General features: G+C 33.9%; 1 protein-coding gene across 1 annotated transcript in view; it reads left to right on the top strand.

Moving 5' to 3' along the window:
• The window catches only part of LOC111057644 (spectrin alpha chain, non-erythrocytic 1-like), a 404931-nt gene that overhangs the window by 285901 nt on the left and 106173 nt on the right, over window positions 1–12857 (top strand).

Below are 12857 nucleotides of genomic sequence, written 5' to 3'. Positions count from 1 at the left end.
TATTCAGGCGGTTGTAGATTTTGACAAAATTTAAATTTTTGCTTTCAAAGAGCTTATAGAGAATACGATCTTAACCTACAAATGCTTTATGGTGAATAATTATTTATTGAACGAATTATAGATTGTTACTATACAGTACTTCATAGGATGAGGAATAATACTGAAAAAGATTCAAAATTCTCATAAGAACATTGTTTTGAACTGTATTATGTTTACTGCCTGCTTATTTTTAATTTGCAATTTTATCCTACAAATATGGGAGTTCATTTTATGTCAAAATGAATATTGAAGTTGATATTCGGCGGTTGTAGATTTTGTCAAAATTTAAATTTTTGCTTTCAACGTGCTTATAGAGAATACGATCTTAACCTACAAATGCTTTATGGTGAATAATTATTTATTGAACGAATTATAGATTGTTACTATACAGTACTTCTTAGGATGAGGAATAATACTGAAAAAGATTCAAAATTCTCATAAGAACATTGTTTTGAACTGTATTATGTTTGTTTCTGACATTATAACCGTGATTGAAAATTGGAGGGCACGGAATTGGTGAGGACTCCTCTCTCGGCTAGTTTCTAACTCAGAGTGCCGGTTGCAAAACAGCTGGTTAAATTTTAACCGTGATTAATTTCACGAGAATAAATCAAAGAAGCCGTCTTTTCAAAAACGCCTTCTCTGATTGGTTCTCGTGGAATTAATCACGGTTAAAATTCAACCGGTTGTGCAACCGGCACAGAGAGTTTCAGACAAAGTTGACGACTGCAGCTCAAGTTCTATTCATTCATTGGATAGAGCAAACAATACAATAGTTGAAAAAGAAAAAAATTGCCCAAAACTTCTTCAATTTCCTAATTTTGTCTAAAATTGTCCAATTTCGAATCAAACTTATTTTCCTTCAGGTTTCCTGTCTTTTCTTTATTTGTCTTTCTATGGTTTTTATCACATCTCGTCAGTAGGCTTCTATTTTCCCTGAATTTGTTATTGTTTGAAACTGCTTTGCTACTCTTTTTTCATTCAATTTATTCTGAATTATGCTCACATTCTCCGTATTGAAAGATATCCCAGTACTTATATACTAGGACTAAACAAAATCCTATATTGAAAATCATAAGACATGAACTGTCATATTATCAATAAGCTTCATCTTTGTTCAAGATTAATTTTTCAATAATTATTATTAAACGAAAATCCCAATTAAATGCTGTAAATCACCCCGAAGACTTCTGCTACTGCAAATATTGCCAACAGGGTAAACAGCTAGATGGAAATTAGATCAATTTTTCACATCAAGACATGATAATTAGATTTGTTTCAATTTGAGATAATCTCAACAAATATTAATTTCAGAGTGAATACTCCACTTCTACTGCTCTGAACTCCACACAGAACGTCTGGTTCGTCTAACCACTCCAAATGATGCATCATGTAAATCACGTAACCATCCACAATCATGAATCATGCTATTTGCCAAGAATGCTTGAAGAAAAGAAAGTAAAATGAAGAGGCTTCGTTGAAATTGAATGTTGATGCCGGCCACTTTCTACAGTGACGTATTTGTGAAGTGAACGCCAGTTGCAGACATAACATACAGTTAATGCTCTATTGTTGGCAAATAAATAGCTCTGCTACACATTTATAGAGAGAAGGGAGAGTTGGTTTCTAAATTATGCCCATTTTAGAACAAACGAAAATTCTACAACATCTGCACTGAACGTGCCGGCCGCTGGACTAGTAAAAGCTGGCTCTCTTCTATATAGGTATAGTTTAGAAGCCATACATAGGCTATAGATGTGCATGCTCATTTGGAAACAATGCGCATGCCTATTGTACAAATATGTGCTTGTCCCAATGCCAAGTTTACTACATTAGAAAGGGTCAGGGATTTGGAATTCAAAGTTCGATGCCTTTCAGACTGTATTGTTTTCTTTTCGTTCTGTGGGTGTTGATGGTTCAGTTTTTTAGTTTTTCGTTGTTTTTCATTGAGTAAGTAAGTAATGAATTATATTTGGTTGTGAGGAATTTCAGAATTTGGGAATATTTTGTTACTTTCTTTTTATATTTTTAGTGGATAAATGAGCAATTACTAGTACTTTCCATTTGAATCATACTTGAGTATTTAAGACCCAATATTTTTTAGTTGAAATATGAAAGAATGGAAGGGTTACGGCTAGGAGCAATTAGATTGGAATAGTACACTACCTATGAATGATTATAATTATAATAGTATGATTATAATTATTATTTTCATTATGCTGTTTCCTATCACACTATATTATACTACTGTCGTCATCCGGCCTTTATTTGGTTTTCTCCATCTATAGTCATACTTTTGTAGGAACAATGTACTGAATTCTCAATGGCTATAATTTAGCATTGCGTTGAATATTCTAGTATTCCTTTCAGATTGTGAAAATTCAATAATTGTGGTGTACTTACTCACTTCAGATGTCTTCCTCACGGTCCTGGGATCGGGGAATCGTCAATTCAAGTGTAGCACTTGAATGTTTAAGAAATACTCTAAGAGAAACACTAAAAAACACTAGAGCTGGAAACATTTAGATCTGTGTTGGAAGTTTCAAAAATTAGTTGGAGAAATTCTTAAATTGGCAATTTATTGAATGCGATTGTTTTGCATTTGATTTTGTATGATTCACTTATTTTGGTAAGAATTGTGATAGTTTGGTTTATTTCATGGTGGAATTCGACATGATACATTGAAACAAAATCATGAACGTTATCAATATTTTTTTTAATTCTGCTCTTTAATGATATAGCTCTATCAATTATTATTTTCACATAGTTATATTCATTCAAAATTAATTTATCGATAACTATGAATATCCATCCACAAACAATGTTGTTCGATTAATTACTTCCACAGTGCAATAATTAATCATACAAAAAATTGTCCATTAAGTAATTGATGCAGCAATCAAGATACCCCGTATGAATAAAATTGCATACAATTATGAAAATTAGGCTCTCATATTTAGCACGATAGGTTCCGCTCTATTAACCAAACATACATTTCACTCAACATTCTAATTATTCTTCCATCACCAATATGTTGTATATAAATAGGCCTACATTGTTTGCCTTTCTTCTATAAAAAACTTTCTCACCTGCAGTACTTATCACGAGAAAGTTTCCGCTGTTCTAGAGTGAAATTCATTTTATACTGTCAGAATTCCTTATTTGTTGTATAAACACTTTTCATTCAATTATAGCTGACAGTATGTAGTGATTCTCACTATAGTTATATTCAGTTTTATCCTGTCAGAATCCCTCGTAAATAGTACTAACGCTTTCCGTTCAATCATAGCTGACTGTTTGTAGTGAATCTCACTACAATTATATTCATTTTATCCTGTCAGAATTTGTTATAAATGGTACCAGAGCTTCCAATTCATCTAACGATGACAGGTCGAAGTGAATCTAGCTATACCCGCAGAATACTGAACATGTTGGCTAGCTAATGATCGGTGTGAATATTTTCTATTTTTGAATTAATTATGCATATTCAGGTCTCAGCGTGGAGGCGAAATGATCAGTCTCATCTCCAATAAACGATGTCGGATTAGTTTCTCGAAAGGTCAAGGGAATTAATGGGAGAGTTTCGGCTGAACAAGCTAGTGATTTGCAGCTATAAGAACTATATGCGTTGCAAAAGTATGCCATTAGTTGCCCACACACTTTTTATTGAATTTCACCATGATATCAACACAGCACTCCAATCTTGAATTTCACCATAATTTTCAATACTAAACACTAAATTTGAATTCACCATAATATCAACACAAAACACTAAACTTGAATTCACCATAATATCAACACAAACCATGAAACTATCATAAATCTTATGACCGTCAGTAATTTAGACTAGTATCGTAAGGATTTTGATAGTGAAGTTTTGCATCTATATATATATAAAAGCGGAATGGCACTCACTGACTGACTGACTCACTCACTCGCAGAACTAAAAATCTACCGGACCAAAAACTTTCAAATTTGGTAGGTATGTTCAGTTGGCCCTTTAGAGGCGCACTAAGAACGGATTTGGAAAATTTTCCAAAGATACGCCCAAAATCTGCGTTTTTCCAGCGGTTTCTCAGCTTTATCGAGAACAAATGAACAGAAAATGTTCAAATTTAGTACAGAAGCTCAGCTAGGGTGTAATAATGTTTGAAGGAATTTGCAATAACGTCAAAGATACGCCCAAAATTAGCGTTTTTCCAGCGTTTTTTTGCTTTTTCTCAGATTTATCGAGAACAAATGAACAGAAAATGCTCAAATTTATTACAGAAGCTAAGCTAGGGTGTAATAATGTTGTGTTAGAAGGAATTTGAAATAATGCCAAAGATACGCCCTTAATTGGCGGTTTTTTGCGTTTGGGTGATTGAATCGAGCGAGGAAGTACTTTGACTTTCTGATGGAATGAAGCATGCTCAAATGAAAAATGCAGGCGAGCGAAGCGAGCCCGCTGATCTCATTTTTGGACGATCCAGTCGGGGGTCCTGGCTACACGGTTATGGCGAGCGAAGCGAGCCTGACGGCTAGTTAGTAGTAATGTTTTTCTCCTCACTGTCAATGATTTCCGAAATCAAAGAAATCTAGATTTGTAATCTCTATAGGTACAATCTCAAACGTTTTTACGAAACCTAAATCTTGTTTACAGAAAGTCACTTTCTTTCTTCACACACTCATAAAGAAGTGATCTTCAGAAGCTTTCTGATTGAAGCTTTGCTCAATCTTGTTGTTCTATTTGTACAATCTTGGCTTTGTTCAAACCTTCTGATCGAAGCTTTTTTACTTTACCATAGGTAAGGAAAGTATTGCTCTCCAAAAAAATTTAAGGTACCCTAATTTCATGTTTTCTATACTTTTCAAGGTCCCCTGAGTCCAAAAACATGATTTTTGGTTGTTGGTCTGTGTGAGTGAGTGTGTGTGTGTGTGTGTGTGTGTGTGTGTGTGTGTGTGTGTGTGTGTGTGTGTGTGTGTGTGTCTGTGAACACGATAACTCCATTCCTAATTAACCGATTGACTTGAAATTTTAAACTTTTTGGGAAAATTGCAGGAGCTCCGTTATTTTCCTGAAAAGAATGAATTTTGTTAAATTTCTATCACGATTTTCTCAAAAATGACTTGACCGTTTTTTTTCAAATTCATACCCTGTATAGTTATTTATCAGCTCTATTAACTGGCATGAGTCTCCTCCCTGGGAAACTAACAGGGGGTCCACCCCATCCCTGGGAAATTTACTTTGTAACCTCCTTCTCGTGCGTGAGGTAGGTAGGTAGAGCAGTTTATTCAAAAGAACACATGTCGATATTTTATTTGTAGAACAGCTGTTTTGACAACTTTTAAAAAATCCTCAAACTTCATAATTCAAACAAAGGAAAAATGTACTCTGAAAACAATAACAATAGTATAATCATAGTTTTAATTATTTAGCCGGCAATCGGCATAATGTTATTCCCCGAAATTATCCTCGTTTTTGTAATAAGCCTCGAATGAGGCTTATAGATCAATGGGCAAGGAAAGTTGTGTGAGTGTAGGCCTACCACACCAGATTTTTCAATCTTTACACGAAAAAGAATAGAATTGTTTCCTAAATCGAGTTCCATCTTTTTAGCATTCCAAAAACGTTAGCTAGTGATATCTCATCATGAAATTGTTCCTTCTATAGTGAGGTCCACGTTATAATGACAGTGTTTGAATAGCAATAGTATTGCTATCCTTGTCTATCATTCAACAAAACGGATAGCGCTATCTCTTTCTCGCTTTGCTCTATTGCCAGATCGTCTTTTAACAATGTAGAATCAATTAACAGAATATTTCGTCTTAATTATGAAAATTCATTATGAAATTATTGAAAAATATAATATCTTGCTCAATAAAATATAATTGATTATTTTAAACGAGAATGAGCAGTTAATATTACATCAATAAACCTGTATCACCTACCGTCTATAGAATGCATTGACAAGACAGAGGATCGGAAAGGTTTTATCCTATCTTTCTCCACTGCCATTATAACGTGAACCTCACTATGATCCAATTTTCTTAATTTCAATAAATATATTTTGGAATCGGTACAATTGCATGAGTGTCATCAGCCTCAGAAGGGTTGTGTGGCAGAGAGGACCTGGAGTCCTAACTCCGCCCTTAATAAAGACAATCAATCAGCCCTGCTTTGTAGTCATTTTTAAAAATTAGACAATAAATTCCATAAGGTAATTAATCCAAACTGATTATAATGCAAACAACGTATTCATGTTAGTATGACACTGATCTGACCAAATTCTTTCGGTTCATAAAACAAAAGACTAAAACAAACTACCGTTCATCAGCGATGCTGCATGCTACATTATGAAATTGTACCTACTAATACAATTTTCTTAATATCAATAAAAATATTTTGGAATAGGTACAATTGCATGAGTATCACCAGCCTCAGAAGGGTTGTGTGGCGGAGAGGACCTGGAGTCCTAACTACGCCCTTAATAAAGGCAATCAATCAATCAGCCCTGCTTTGTAGGCATTTTTAAAAATTGTAGACAATAAATTCCATAAAGGAATTAACCCAAACTCTTTGTAATGCAACCAACGTATTCATGTTAGTATGACACTAATTCAACTAATTCTTTTAGTTCATAAAACAAAAGACTATTCAACTACCGTTCATCAGCGATGCTACATGCTTCCTAATAAATAACTGAGCCACGCGTCGTCTACTGATGCTTTGTCACCCAACACACGCTAGTTACTCCCTGTGTCCCTCTCATCGTTCTTTCTCTATCTCTCTCTCACTAATCTAATCTCTCTCTCTTTCTCTACGATTCTATAGGACACTCTCTGTCCCGATTCTCTCTCACTCTAATCTAATCTCTCTCTCCATCTATCTATCTATCTCTCTCTCTCTCCGATTCTTAGGACACTCACTCTTCCCGATTCTCTCTCACTCTCTCTCTCTATCACGTGACAATAAACTAACATATCGACACGCATGATTATGTGTCATGTAAAACATGTAATGGCAAGCAAACGTGAAAAACGTCGAACGGTTCTTTCATCGTTGGAATGTTTGGAATAGCTAAGTGGACATCATTCATTATGGGTGTCCTACAACTTGCAGTATTGTGTATATTAACATTCACTTGAAACTGTCAGTATATAATAATACATCAATGCTGATAGTATTAAAGTGAATCTCACCATGTACTAAACTGCACGAGCCTCACATAAAATAGCTATTACTCGCCTATAATAGTAGACCTAAGATTCACTTAAAATAGTCAGCATTAAATGAATGGGAAGTATTGATATTATTTGTATAAGGAATGATTTATAGTGCTTAGAAGTATCTAAGCACTAGAATAATTATCTTATAGTGAACTTTACTATAGATACCAATCCTGGAAGTGGATATTAAATAAACTTGAATAATAATAAGATACGGCCAAGTAATAATAACTAGTGATTGTTTATTAGTGTAACAATTGAATAAAGAAAGAAATTCTCAGGAATTGAATCGGTCTTATCCAACTAACATATGATAAGCATAATAAACATAGGCATAGCATTATACATTCATTTGGGCATTAATGTAGTATTGACTATCAAGCATAAAGGAACCAAGCACCATTTTTTGCTAAAAATACTATTAAATTTATTCTATATTCAATAAAAACTATATCAATAAACGTGAAATAATCTTATTCATCATGTAGCATTTATTTCAAACTCTTAAGGTGCGTACAGATATACGCGCCGCGAACATGAACAATTAACTTTTAATCAGCTGATGCCAAGCTTTTTATATCTGTATCTTACCGTTTCTGTAAAAATACAGATATAGTCAGCTGATTAAAAGTGAATTGCTTATGTTCGCGGCGCGTATATCTGTACGCATCTTTAGGGTAGGCGCACACCAGTTAGTCAAGACAAGACATGATCAAACACGTTCAGTCACAATACTTCATATAGTTGCTTATGAAGACATGTCCAATTGCAATGACTAATCGGTGTGTGTTGCTACATAAGCAACTATGTGAAGTATTGTGACTAATCGTGACTAGTCTTGACTACCTGTTGTGTGCCCACCCTTAATGTTCAATTAGAATTGAGGACCCATAATAAACTTTGAGGTCAATTTACTCAGTTTAGGCATAGATAAACAATAACATAAGTTTCATAAGCTATAATTTCTCTATGGTTTGGGTTACCTGGCACTTGGTTCCTTCATGCACAAAGCCGTCCAATTATTGATTTTATTTTAAAATATTCAGTTACTGAGATATTTTTCCCAAACTGCCAGCATTCCTTTTAAATAATATCAATGAATCAAATTAAATGAATCAAATAATATAAATGAATCATAAGCTATAGTTTCTCTATGGTTTGGGTTACCTGGCACTTGGTTCCTTCATGCACAAAGCCGTCCAATTATTGATTTTATTTTTAAATATTCAGTTACTGAGATATTTCTTCCCAAACTGCCAGCATTCCTTTTAAATAATATCAATGAATCAAATTCAACCAATGCAGTTTGAAGTGCATCTTATATACTGTGACGAAAATGGAAAGGAAAAAGTGATGAATTTGGAAAGGACATTGAGAAGTTGATATGAATCGTCGACCAATCACGTGCGAGTACACTCCAGGTGCCTAGTGCTAGTCCACGCCCACAACGCGCTCTCATTGGCTGAAGCGTATGGACAGATGCCATTTTGTGGAGCTGATTCTGTCGGATGAGAAGCAAGAATTGTCTAAAATCGACATCCATTGAACTTCGTAGAGAAAGATCTCAAAAATGATATTGCTACACCTCTTTAAAGACACATTTGTTAACCAAAGTCTTCTATCATATTATAATAGATGTAAGTAAATAATATAATTATTGATGTAAGTAAAAACAGATATCAATGCTTGGATCAAAATTAACTACTTCTTCTACCTTTGAGAACTATAATAAGTTAATAGAGAACTTTTCTGATTAGTGCGCTCATTTCCCCTACTTGTGCTCTATCACATCCCTTCCCAATCCTTTCCAAAAATTCCAAGGATCAAAAGCCTTCCTATGACATGGATAGTCACAGTTGGAAGAACTTTTGATCCTCTACCCTTCTTCACCACATAACATGTATAAATTGCCTTCTAATATTGTAATGTGTTCTCATATTTATGTTATTTATTTTATACTGAAATGTTTTTTTATTGATGTAATTAATTTTTATTTCATATCGATGTATCTTATGTGTGTGTGTGTGAATAAATAAATTGAATTGAATTGAATAAAGGAAAGAATTATTGGTTTATACACGCAGGGATGCCCACAGCATGTTTTGATGTCGCAAGTTGCGACATGAGGCTGAATTTTGGGGGGGGGGGGATTTTTGGAAAATATTTTTCAACATACAGTTTTTAAGTACCTACCTAAATGGATACAAAATTTTAAGAATTGGGGGGGGGGGGAATTTTGCGACATGGACCATTGGGATGGGCACCCCTGTATACACGTACGGGATAGAAAATTCACGAATGACCCATAATCACTTCTGAACTACTGGACTGATTAACCTGAAATTTTGCTTATAGATTCTCATTTTACCGAGGACGGTTATTGGCCTATTTCAAAGTTTTCAAGATTCCAGTAGGACAAGTTTTTAATTAGACCCTTGCGTAGCACGGGTTACCTGCTAGTCTAAAATAAGTCTTGAGGGTCTTTGGACTCAACAATGTATCCAATAATTTATACGCGCTCAAAGTATTAACACTAAAACGACGATGTGCATACTCAAGTCACAATTGTTTTTTTGTATAGGCTAACTAGGCCTAAGGACCACAGTAATTCACCATTAACCATTATCCGAAACGCAATCATTATTAATGTTATCTACGTTGGTCTCCCGCTTTCGTCTCCAATACTCTTTCATCCTGGCACTCTGAGCGATTCTTCTTTCTAACGGTCAAGTTTCAATTCTGGGTTCTTCACAATATTATAATAATGTGAAATAGAGACTTTTGACAATGAATCCTATGTGAAACGAAATGCTCCAGATTGTAATGTGCTCCAGATAGTGAGTGAATATTACATATTTTTCACAATTTATTATTATAGTCTGTAAGTCGTCATTTTAGTAGTAAAAAATTATGAAACTTATAACAGTTCGTGATGGATTAAGAAAAATACAAGACTTCTTTCAAAGTAGTTCACAAGTATGACAACTCTTTCCATATATGTACTGAACAATGTACTAAATAATGTACTGAACAAAACTCGGCTGTAAATGAAAAACACGTATAGTTTTCAATATTCGCTTCATAATCACCTTGAAATTGGCCAATTTACATAGACCATTGTGAATTTCAAATTGAAATGAAGATGTCTTCATCTCGAGTATTGTGAAGAACGTCTTTTCCGTTGAAAGCATGTAGGTCGAGTTATTGTCACTGCTCCTTGTCCAATGACAGCTTTCATCAATCTTCCATCGAAAGTTGTTCACTTTCATGACTTGCTTTTCGTTGGACTACTTTTTCTGTTGTTTCATCGTGTTTTTCAATCTTACAAAAGTCCTCACTCGTTTATGGTCTTGTTTGTTTACAAGTGAAGTAAAGTATCGGTCTCAAATCTTACAAGATTCTAGTTTATGTTCCTGGTTTGTTTACGAGTGAAATTATGGGAGGAGTTTGATTGGGCGTTCTCTTTTAAGCGCATTTCAAATTCAAACAAAACGTATTTGGCAGATTATTTGATATACGAGAGTGCAGTATGCATTGTTTGAGAACGGAATGAATTACTGTGTGATGTATATCTCTTTTCGATGTAATATAGGTGATATGGTCTGTTTCGTTTGTTCGGTGATGAATTATGGAGGTCCTATTGAAAGCTTTGTGAGAGAGTGCTTGGAATCATATGAAATTCCTCAAGTGTGTTGGTTCTAATGCATATTTGATTCAATGATGCAAACTGATATGCAAGCTATATGGGCTATTCATCTAGCTAGAATTGGGGCGCAATACTAGCATATTAAGGCTTGATAATGAATTCATCTGATGATAATGTTATCTTATAGGTCGTGTTATATAAAAGCAATCTATATAGCATCATCAGTCTTGATTTTATTGTGCTACTAGCTTACCCGGCGAACTTCGTACCGCCAAAAAGTCAATGTATCTCATGTCACACTTGACTTTATTTGGTGAATCATGAAATTTATCTGGCAATCAATATTTTCATTTACATCTCAATACGGACTTCCTATGTGCTCTCATTCATGCAGCATCTATTATTCCGAAAACATATTCTTCTCAATCAATTGGTAGTAATATCTATCAGTAAAGTGTTGAATTAAAAAAAAATAGATAGGTTAAATCAGTGTTTCAAAGATGAATTAAATGTTTTCATAGTTGTTGATTGTCAATAGATGGTCCAGGAAATATGCGATGTACGATGAATTACACAGAATTCCATATTGTTTCCATCTTCCATTTTAGGATGAATATAAGCTAAGCTAAATTTAAAAAAAATTAATTTAGTCTGTCATTCTTCAGTAATTAATGAATGCAGTATGAACAACTCTCTTTCATGAGATGAATAATTTTTTCCAACATTTCCAGTTTCTCAATGATAGGGGAGTGATAATTATTTCTATAGGTCTTCTAAGGAACGATTATCTACAGCTGGTACCAATCAACTACACTAACTTCAATTCCAAACTACCGTTTTAATACCAGTACACAATTTATCACAGGGTGACGTGTTTATTGTACAGCTGGTAACTTCAGATGCTAAATTATAGGTAGCCGCTTGGCCGAAAATTTCGAAAACATAGGTCTGTAAAATGGATTGATAAATAATTATTATTAGCCCCCTATTCAAATTTCTGGTCAGAAACCATCCCCAATATTCACACAACATATTCCCAAAGTTTCATGCCGTTCTGTCAAGTAGTTTTCGAGTCTTTAGGGAACAAACAAACTAACACACAAACAGATATTCATTTATATATACATAGATAATGCTCTAATTATTGAATTTAATTAATTGAGTACGCTTGTTGAAGCAACTACATGATTTGCACATCATTATTTAAAATTTTCACTAATTATTTATGATTCAATGGAAATAGACATTATTGTGAAAACTTTTTCTCAATAATGTCATCAACTTGGTAAATTAATTTTATTTCTTCTTGGAAAATTCTTACTGATAATATTTCATCATCAGAACTATTTCTTGACTGTAGTATAATAAAGAAAAGAACTGGCTTATACACGTACGGGATAGGAAAAATATTATGTTTGACGCATCATCACGTCTGAACTACTGAACTGATTAATTTGAAATTTAACTTTGAAATTGATTCAACTTTTGATTTATCTTCATCAAATTGATTCAACTTTGAAATTTTTTAACCGGGGATGGTTATAGGCCAATTTTGAATTCTTCAAAATTTCATTACCTCAAGTATTCAGTTTATCAAGTTTTAAAATAGATCCTTGCGGTGTGGAGCACGTGTTACCTGCTATTTGATAATAATGAATAATTATTTGTCTATTAAACATAAAATCCCAATTGATTTACAGCATTCACTTGGGATTTTCGTTTAATAATAATTATAAGTATTTGAACAGATGCAACTTCCAATTTATTTCCATGTGATAATAATGAGGTGACATAATGGTAGAAATTCCCACCAACCTATGGTTCGCATCGACTATTGATGATAATAATCAATTTCACTTTCAGAAATATTTGTTATTTGACATCTATCATCTTGTTTGACCTGTTCATTTCCTATACCACAGGTGGTTTTCGTTCTTATTTTACTGTATTTATAGTTGAAACT

This window comes from Nilaparvata lugens, chromosome 7, assembly GCF_014356525.2.
Source record: "Nilaparvata lugens isolate BPH chromosome 7, ASM1435652v1, whole genome shotgun sequence".
In the NCBI taxonomy this organism is placed as follows: domain Eukaryota; kingdom Metazoa; phylum Arthropoda; class Insecta; order Hemiptera; family Delphacidae; genus Nilaparvata; species Nilaparvata lugens.
Note: the sequence above shows the minus strand (reverse complement) of the source record. Positions and strands in the feature narration are given on the sequence as shown.